This window comes from Notamacropus eugenii, chromosome 3 (assembly GCF_028372415.1).
Source record: "Notamacropus eugenii isolate mMacEug1 chromosome 3, mMacEug1.pri_v2, whole genome shotgun sequence".
Lineage (NCBI taxonomy): Eukaryota > Metazoa > Chordata > Mammalia > Diprotodontia > Macropodidae > Notamacropus > Notamacropus eugenii.
Window position 1 is genome coordinate 346077628 of NC_092874.1, and position 10102 is coordinate 346087729.

Here is a 10102-nt window from a genome sequence, read left to right on the forward strand (position 1 = left end):
ATAGATCATAAACACAGAAAATTTCATTAAAGAAAATGGCAATAATGAGACAACATACCAAAACTTATGGGATGCAGCTAAAGCAATCCTTAAGAGGACATTCATATATCTAAACCAGGAGTATGAAATGGACCTCTTATCAGAATAATTTTTTAAAATTTATTTTTTATTTATGGAATAAAATAAGCATTTCCATAACATACTAATGTTTTAAAATGCATAAAAATAAATTGGATTGCAAAGGAAATCAATTATATCGAGTTTTAAAAAGATACTATGAAATCCATCCATGAACTCAGATTAAACATCCCATGTCTATATTCTTTCATCAGCAGCAGAAAAAAAATCAATGCAATTAAAAAAACTAAAAAGGCAATATGATTAAACAGTAAAGTAGAAACTTTGAAAGTCAAATGAGAGTGACAAACTTGAAGAAAATAAAACTAGTAACAATTTTTCAAGTAATAAAACAGAAAAACAGCTAGTGAAGTGAAGAGAAAGGAAAAATAAACGTGTCAAAAATGAAAAAAGGAGAATTTATGAGTGAATATGAAATAAATGAAACTACCATACACTACTTTGCCCAATTGTATATAGCAAAACCAATAATTTAAATGAAATGAACGAATGGTTACAAAAATTTTAAATGTGCATATTAAAATAGGTTATTTTAATAGTTGCATATTAGAAAAAGAAATTAAGCCATAAATAAGCTGTCAAGGAAAACATTCCCAGGAATGGGTGGATTTACAATGCTTTCTATCAAACATTCCAATGTTTGCATTACTGCATAAACTTTTTTGTTAAAATAGGAAAAGAAGGGATTCTTTCAAGCTATGCCTATGATGTAGATATGTTCTTGATACCTAAACCAACTAGAGAAAAATCAAATAATTTTTAAAAGATTGATGTCTCTAAGGAGTATCAACACAAAAAATTAAATAAAAAACTAAATGACTGATTATATACCATGAGCATTTTGAATTTATACCAGGAATTCAAGTGGATCCAATATAAAGTAATGCTATAAACACAATGGACCATATCAATATCAAAAATAATAAAAACCACATGATCATATCAAGAGATGCATTTAAAACTTCTGAAAAATCCAGCATTGGTCTTTAAAAGCATTAGGACACATAAATGGACTTTTCCTTAATATAGTAAGTAGTAGTTATATAAAACTAAAAAACATTATATGGTAGGGAGAAAAGGCAAAGGACTTTCAAATAAGATCAGGGGTTTGGCAAGAATGTCCACTATCACCATTACTATTTAGAAGTTATTGCAGAAGCAAAAAGATAAGAAAAGGAAATTGAGGGAATAAACATAAACAAAAAGGAAACAAAACTATCACTTTTTTTGGGGAAAAGAACCCAACTAACCCAAGAACCTAGTAGAGAACACAAAGCAATTAATTGAAAAAATAAACAAAATTGCAGGATATAAAATAAATCCCAACAAATCAATATTGCCATTAAAATCCCACAGGAAGAGAGAAATGGAAGTTCCATTTAAAAAAAAAACCTACAGAATGTATAAAATATTTCAGCATCTACTAAGAAATAAGCAGGAACTATATGAATACAACTACAAAACACTTTTCAGAAATAAAGACTTAAATAATTGGAGAGCTATTAATTGCTCATGGTTAGGCCATGTCAATGTATTAAATAATACTACCAATTCTAATTAATCTATTTAGGATCATAAACTACCAAAAAATGTAGGACTAGAAAAAATGATAAGTTCATCTGGAGGAATAGCAGGTCAAGTATCTCAAGGAAATAATGAAAAAAATATTGAAAAAGAAGGTGTCCAACTAGAATTCTCAAAATGATCTTGTACAAATTAAATAGAAAATAGGTCACTCTGTGGAATAGATTATATACAGAGAGAGGGATGGGGAGGGGAGAGAGAGAAACAAATGAACACAGTAACCAAGTCCAATAAACCCAAAGATCCTAGCTATGGCAAAAACTGCTAGGAAAACTGGAAAGCAGTCTGGCAAAAACTAGATTAGTATCTCACATCTTATACCACAATAAGCTCCAAATGGATATGACAGATATAAAAAGTCATATCATAAATTAGGGGAGCAATCCACAAGAGCCAGAATTGATAATTTTGTTACTCAGAATTAAAAAGGTGTTGCATAAACAAAACCAATACCGTTAAAAGGGAAACAGGAAACTGGAGGGTGGGAAAGAATCTTTGCAGCAAGTTTCTCTGATAAGTATCTCATATGAAGATACATAAAGATCCCTTAGAACAAGAGGCATTTCCCAATAAATGTTCTTCAAAGGAAGGTCTCTGGAAAATTAGGCAAATTGATGCATTGATTTTGTTTTGCAACACCTTTTCGAATTCCATATAATAAAAATGTTCCATGTTGTCTGTGAATTGGTCTAGCCATTCTGTAAAGCAATTTGGAATTATGTCCCAAAAGTCACTGAGCCATTCCTATCCTTTTTTCCCAGTGACACTGCTACTAGGTCTTTATTCTAAAGTAATAAAAAGAAAGCAAAATGTACCTCATAAACATAAACAATCACAGCAGTTCTTATTGTTATAGCAAAAATTTGGAAACTTAAGGGGTGTCCATCGGCTGGCAATGACAATAAATAATTATGATATTTGAGTATTGTGCAATTATGGTGCTATTTTAAAAACTAATGAAACAATTTCAGGGAAACCTTGGAAGATTTCTATGAACTGAGGCAGACAGAAATGAGTAGGACTTAGAGAACAATTTATACAAGAACAATACAGCACATACTCTGAGGTAACCATCCCAAATGGTCCATCTGCCATGGCTTCTGTCTCCCCTGAGGACTGGGATTATCCCTTTGGGAATGAGGGTGCCTCTTCTAATATGCAAGAGCTCCAACAAGTGTGCTCTTTGCCATCATTATCAGTTGATATAATTTAGCCAGCCAGACTTAATTAGCTTTTAGAAAGGAGTGTTTACCAAGAAGTAGAATAAGAATAGTTGCTATAAAACATCCCCCCCCCCCAAAAAAAAAAATCTGTGACATACCCTCCCAACAGTACATACAGAATCCAGGGAAAAGTGGGATGAAGCTTAGAGAGAACATGTGACAAAAGTAATTTCATAGCTCTTCGAAGTCCTTTTTGCTGGAATCCTAAAGATGTTCCCCTTAGACATGGTGTCTTTTTTGTGGAGTATGGGGCTCCACATAGAGCCTTGAATATGTATTCATCCTGTCCTTGAATTTATATTCAGCAAATTCTATCCACATAAATAAGCATTTCTGTATATTACCAGCCAAATCCAGCAGGAGATAGAAAACAGAAGTTCCATTCAAAATAAATATAGAAAGTAAAAGTATTTGGGAATCTACCAAGACACTAACAGGAACTATATGAATCTGTCCCCAAAGCTCATGAGGTCTTTCTCCATCCAAAGTGGGGTGGGAGTTGGAGGGGAAGAGATCAAGACTGACCGCTAATCAATTCCTTTTCAGGGATGGCTCTTCTGCTAAAAGCTAACTCCATGACTTTACACAACCTTCAGAGGATGTAACTAATTCCCTCAGACTTACTCTGCAAGCTAGGAAGATTTCCAGACTTTGTTCATATCTAGTGAATAACTGAGATGTGTTCTCACCTGATAATGTTATCAGGATCTAGCATCTTGACACTTAATTTGAGTAAGGTGATTAGATTGATTCACTCATTCAATCACCTTCTCACAACAACATCATCAAGGGGAAGGTAGGCAGGCAGAGGGGAACTTTGAAAGACTAAATAACTGATCAATGTAATGACCAGGCAGGATTCTAGAAGACGTAATGAAGCGTGCTACCCTACCATCATACTAAGCAATTTCAACATTCTTATTGATACATCTTCAAATATCCTAACTTGCCTCTGATGGGATCACTAATCTACCAGAGTTCCCCACCTCTTGTATGTTAGGCTACTTCTTTCCCTAAAAGGAAAGAAAGCTGTTCCCAAGATTAATAAACCTAGGGGCTAAGGTTTAAACTGTATCCTAGTGACTTCTGGCCATATTGAGGTAACTTCCCAGTCACCAAAGGATAAAGGCTAACCCACCTGGAGTTGGTCTTTTTGGATTTGTTGTATGGTTCAAGGTCACACAAGTCACTGCAACTTGTCCTGTTGACCAGACCCAGTTCTATATGAACTCAAGGGAACACATCAATCCAAGTTAAGTGCTGCAGTATCCTTGTTTAATATCTTTTCTATGCTATGGCTAAATAAACTTCCTTTTATTAATTATTGAATGACATGTACTACCAGTGTCTCATTTCACTCAAATATCAAACCCAAACTAATAAGCTTGAATCAGGCTTGCACATTACATTCTCAATTCTTCAATTCCTCCACTCCACCTCAGCTACATAAAGGTGCTCATACTTTTAATCTTGCCATCACCCACAAGTATCCTATTTTATTCTTCACCAGCTCTGAAATCCATTTATCTATTCATTTTTAATGGTTCCATCTTTCTTTTTTATGCTTTATGACCCCTATCCCTGTTCTTCATCTTCACTATGACCTGTCTTCCCCCAAGTTCTTTCCCAGATCATCACCCTTATCCCAGTTCGTTCTCCTTCCTTCCCTATTTTGACCTTTTTGTAAGCCAACTCTATTCAGCACTATTCTCTGTTGACAAGTCCTTTTCTCCCATATCCCGTTGGTTATCCCTTGCCAAATTCTGACCTTGGATCACTTGTACCATTTGCCTTCTTTACTCCTAGTCATGTACTATTGAGGGAATGGGAAGAAATTCCTATACTCCTCCCCTTCATAGGTGATGGACTCGAGATACAGAATAAGGCATATATTTGTAGACATGGCCAATTCAGAACTTTCTTACATATTGATGTTGAGGGCTTTATTTTTCACTGTTCTTTTCCCACCAGGGTGTGGGTGGAAGGATAAAGAGAATTGAGAATAGGATAGTAATAAAAAAAGTTAAAGAGAATAATTGTATTAAACACAGAAAATAGAACTGAAGGAAGGTCATAATGAATCACAAATAGGGTCGCATTGAAAGTTACATGTTGAATTTATTATACGTTTAACATTATGTGTTTATATAGTATATAATATATAATTTCTTTCTATAAATATATATTTAGCAAAAAAAAGCATGCTGTACACAGAGACAGTTTCATATCTAATCTTTTTCTGTTCTTTTATTATGGAACTATACATTTTATTTGTGTTTAAGTTCATAATAAAACAAAACTTTTAAACAAAAATTATTTAGAGCTGTAGTCTTCAATATTTTTGTTTATATATTACTATCAGCACAAAAAAATTTGAACATGTCCCTACTATATATATTTGTTAATTATTAATTATATTTCTACTATATATTTGATATTTTATTATATGTTTTATTTTATGTATATGTACGTTGGCTATACTCCACTAATAATTATGGAATTATAAAACTTACACAAAAATAGAAAATAAAAAAGAATAGGATAAAGGTGAAATAATATTTAAAGTTAGAGTAAATAAGGAGCCACTGAAATTCACTGATTACACAAATGACATGGTTAAACTTGCATTTTAGGAAATCACTTTGGTAACTCTATGGAGAATAAATTGGAGAGGGGTGTGGGTTGGGTCAGAGAAACCATTCTCTGCAGGGACTGAAATGATATGCAGGAGTGTGTGTACCTAAAGATTGGGGTGAAATGTTTGTACATCTGTTCTTTCTATAACTTCTCTGTAAATACCCCTTTGTAAAAGCTAATTGATGAAAATTGGGTAAATGATACTGGGGAGCTAATCATTAGGACAGTGATATAAGGGAGATTCTGACTGTCACTAATCATAGATATTGGGGAGAACACCTTGGACTGGGTGCTTCAGCCAAAGTATTAAAGAAGAACCTGTAACCCCTTAAGGGTACCCTTAGAAGGGACTGTAACTGGCCATGAACTTATGGTGACCTGATTTGTCAGTTCAAGAAGGTACTGCAATAAGGACCCCACAGTTCAAAAGACTATATAATCACAATCAACACGTGGAAAGCAGCTAACTGGGCATTCAACATTCCAGATTGCTAGTCCCTCATATCCCCAACAAATGGAGGGAAGTGCATTCCCCCTCTTCTCCAGATGGGCTAGGTTTTCCAATTTACCGTTCCATTACTTCCCTTCTTGCACCCTACATTCCAGTCATACCAAAGTACTAGCTATTACTAGATCTGTCATCCTGCATTCTCCTACCTCTCTGTATTTATTCAGACTTTTGCTCATGTCTAGATTACCTCAATTTCTGTGAATGTTATTATGATCCTTGTTCAGAGTGCTCTTCCTAAATTTTGTTTGTATAGGCTTTTCTTTTGTCCTTGTTATATTTTACCTTGGGTTATGCATAGTTGTGCATGTGGCAGATCCCCTTTTGTATTACTGATTCCTCTCAGGCAAGGAACTGGGCAGTTTTCCACCTCTGTATTCTTAGTATTGGCAAAGAACTTTACATATAGTCGGCATACAGTAAATGCCTGCTATTGAATTTAATTTGGCTGCAAAAAACCACACCTTATTGATGTATAGTCCACATAAGTGCTAAGGATTCTTATTCCAACTCCAACTCTCACAGGTGAGTCTCAGGACCTAGAACAAGGCTAATTTTTCTCCTCAAGGTCCAAGAGTGAATCTCCAATGCCATTAGCTGGAACCCCCATTGGTGTGCTTAACAGGATTATTAGTGAAGAATCATTTAGGTAGTCTTAAAAAGTTTCAAAAGGAATATTTACTAAGGTGATACAACAAGAACAATTGGTACACAATATTCCTTCCACCCCAAGTCTGTGATGCTTTCTTACAAGTACATTCCCTCCCTAGAAAGAATAGATGGAATCTTGACAAGTAAGAACACTCTTAGGCAAATTAAACTCTTAACATTACAGCAATAAATGGACAAAACAGTAGATGCTGCTAGGGAGCTAGGCAGCCTAAGCTGTCAACCAGGCAAAATTTAATAAGATGAAACTTGATAGAAACAAATGTAAAGCCTAACACATAGGTTTAAAAAAAATTATATGAATTTTGGGGGAGAGGAAAAAGGAAGGAATTGGTGGCATCGGTAGACTATGGGATTAATAGGAGTTCATTGTGTAATGACTGCTAATAACGGTAAGGTCATCTTATATAAATATAGTTTCCAGCATATGTAGTGTCCAATTGTAGATGCCACATTTTAGAAGTATTTGCTTCCTAGAGTCCAGAGGAGAGTGTCTGGTATGGTGAGAGAACCGAAATCCGTGCCATGTGAAAACTGTTTGAAGGACGTGAGGATATTTAATCTGCAGAAAAGAACTTTTAGCAAGGGATGTGTAACCTGAATGGGTACCATAGCTATCTTTGGTTCTTTGAAGGATTTCATGTGAAGGATTTAATTTGTTCTGCTTAATCCCAGAACCAGTGATATAGCTAATGGATGGAAATTACAGGATGTAGATTTTGGCTTGGTACAAAGGACTTCATAGTTAGCAAAATGGATTGCTATAGGAGTTGGAGAATTCCCTCTTACAAGTGGTCTTTAAATGGAATTCGATAACCACTTATTGAATATACTGTTGAAGGGATTTTTGTGTAATAGGAGATTGGCCAGGAAGGGTCCATTCCTTCAAGCATGCACAGTCTGTCCCACATTGTGCCAACACATGTGAATGCTTGGGGACCCTGCTTCCAAGTAGAGGTATAGATGGAACTACACTCTATGTCAGAGTATACATGGGTGTTCTGTGTGTAATTTCCTATTCCCTTTCTAGATTAAACTTTAAAATCTTTTTAAGCAATTCTGGAATCAGAACTGGTTGTACATACAAAAGGCTCCTAGGGTTTTTTCTCTTTCCCTCTGGCTACTAAGGTTAAAATAACTCTTTTAGATCCAGAGAGTTTGTGGTGTTCTAAAGTTCCCCCAAATCCTATGAGTGTATAGGCTCATAGGCAAGTCTGTGCTTGGAAGGATACCTTTTCATGTTTTACTGATTTTCTTGTACCTTAATCCAAATTTTTTATGTAATAATCCTTCTGCTTGTTGAAATAGAAGATGTAAGGGGAAGGTAACAAGCAATGAAGTATTAAGAATCTAAGTGGTTGCCTTCAGAGCTTGAAAAGAATGTGAAAACTTAAGAAGTCACAGCCTGAGTTAGTATTCAGATTATAAGGAATTCAGAAGTGTCATTGGTACATTTGTACCTTACAAAATGATTCACCTCTTTCTGACTTTAAAGGATAAAAATAAAGGAAGTGTAAAGAAATTTTTATACTTTTTTGAGGTGTGGGTAAATTTCTCTATCAACTTCATAATTTTAAGGTGGCTAGCCATTTGCTAGCTGAAGAATCAGCCATTTCCATAATACCCTGAAAAAGCAATAGTAAGTCTGTCATCTATGGCAGTCAAGAAGAAAGCTAGCTAGAAGATTAAACCAGTTCTTGAGAGGGAACCATTTTCACCTCCTCTGAAGTGCAGAAGGAAAGGGGAGGATTTTCTTGTTTTCCTCTCCCACTGCGAATGACATTTTGTAGAAGAGCAACTTATCCAGTAGTGGGCTCCATTTCCAGCAGAAAGTGGGCCCAGAGAGTCCATCTGCAGAGCTGAGTTAATCCATGGGAACTTGAGCAGGGATATGAAACCTAGCGGAGTGACACATGCATCAAAATAGTGTGAAGATATCACAGTGGTGTGTGTGTGTGTGTGTGTGTGTGTGTGTGTGTGTGTGTGTGTGTGTGTGTGTGTGTGTGTGTGTGTGTGTGTGTGTGTGTAAAACAAGGGCTCAACAGTGCTAGGGGTGTGAGTTGTCTTGGCCTTGTGTGTGATGCTTTTCCTGGTGTACCCTGTCAGTGTCATTGTCTCTACCAATGCTTTTGTTATCTGGGTGAGAGTGTAATCTACATTTATGGGTTAGGGATAGTTTCTTATCATTGTTTGTGATATGCCTGTACAGAAAATGACTTTATTTTGAGCTGTTTGTGTAAAATGACTTACTGGTAATGGTAAATATACCAGTACGTGAGCAATAGTTTTAGAAATACAGACCCAACAGAATGTCCTGAACCTGGAATAGTCAGCCTAATTTGTGTCTGATTTGGGGGGATAGGCGTAGAGGTGGGTATTATATATAAATAAGAAAACTGAGAAGTATATAATTATAATGCACAAATCAAAGAAGTAAGGTTAGAATATATGATGCCTTCTTTTCAGTGATTCCAGGAAGCTTTGAAAGCATGTTATACCACATAAAATCCAAAATTACTACTTTCAGATATGGATCATTTTGCTGCTGGGAAAGGATGAAATCAAGGACAGTTGTCAAAGAAACAGTGAAAACAGTAGCCACTCAGAGAAAATGGTGAAGATGGTTGAAGTTTCTTGTTTCCCATCACTGAACTTGGAAACTAATTTTATGAGGACTTTAAGTTAATAGCTACAAAATTCTGGTCCCCAGAACTATTTGATGCCCTACTGTAGGTGTTAGAAATGTGGATTTTGATTTATCACCATGCAATAGAAATGAATGATTGCATTAGAGAGACCCTAATTTGGACCACTAGAGTAGCTGAGTTTAGGCTTCCAGAATACTCAGAACTCAGAAGAACTCACCAGAATGGAGGCTAAACTGGGAAGATCTGACTGGAAGAGGAAAGGTTTTACTTGCACTTCAACCAATTGCATAAGAGTTGGAGATTCTTCAGAGATTAATCATGGGGGCAGACCTAACAAAGCTCTGTAGATCCTTGGTTTAGAGTTTCTACCTTTTCTAAAAGAGGAAAACACTAACTCTACAGCATAGAAGTTGGCACAAAGAAAGCAGTCTGCAAGGAGGTGCCTCTGCCCAACAGGAGAACAGAAGAGAAGTGGCCTTCCCCATCAGTGAACTATTGCAGTTTCTTCCTAATGAGAAAAAAAAGGAAATCAAGGCCAGTCTAGGAATGTAAGTTGCTCCAAGCACATGTTCCCTACACATGTACCTCCTTGTTCTGTAAGACTGGCTCAGTGTCCCCCTTCAGACACCATGTACATCAATGGAATAGTGTGTCCCTGGCTTACAGGCTAACAGGAATGTTATTTCTCTCATTTG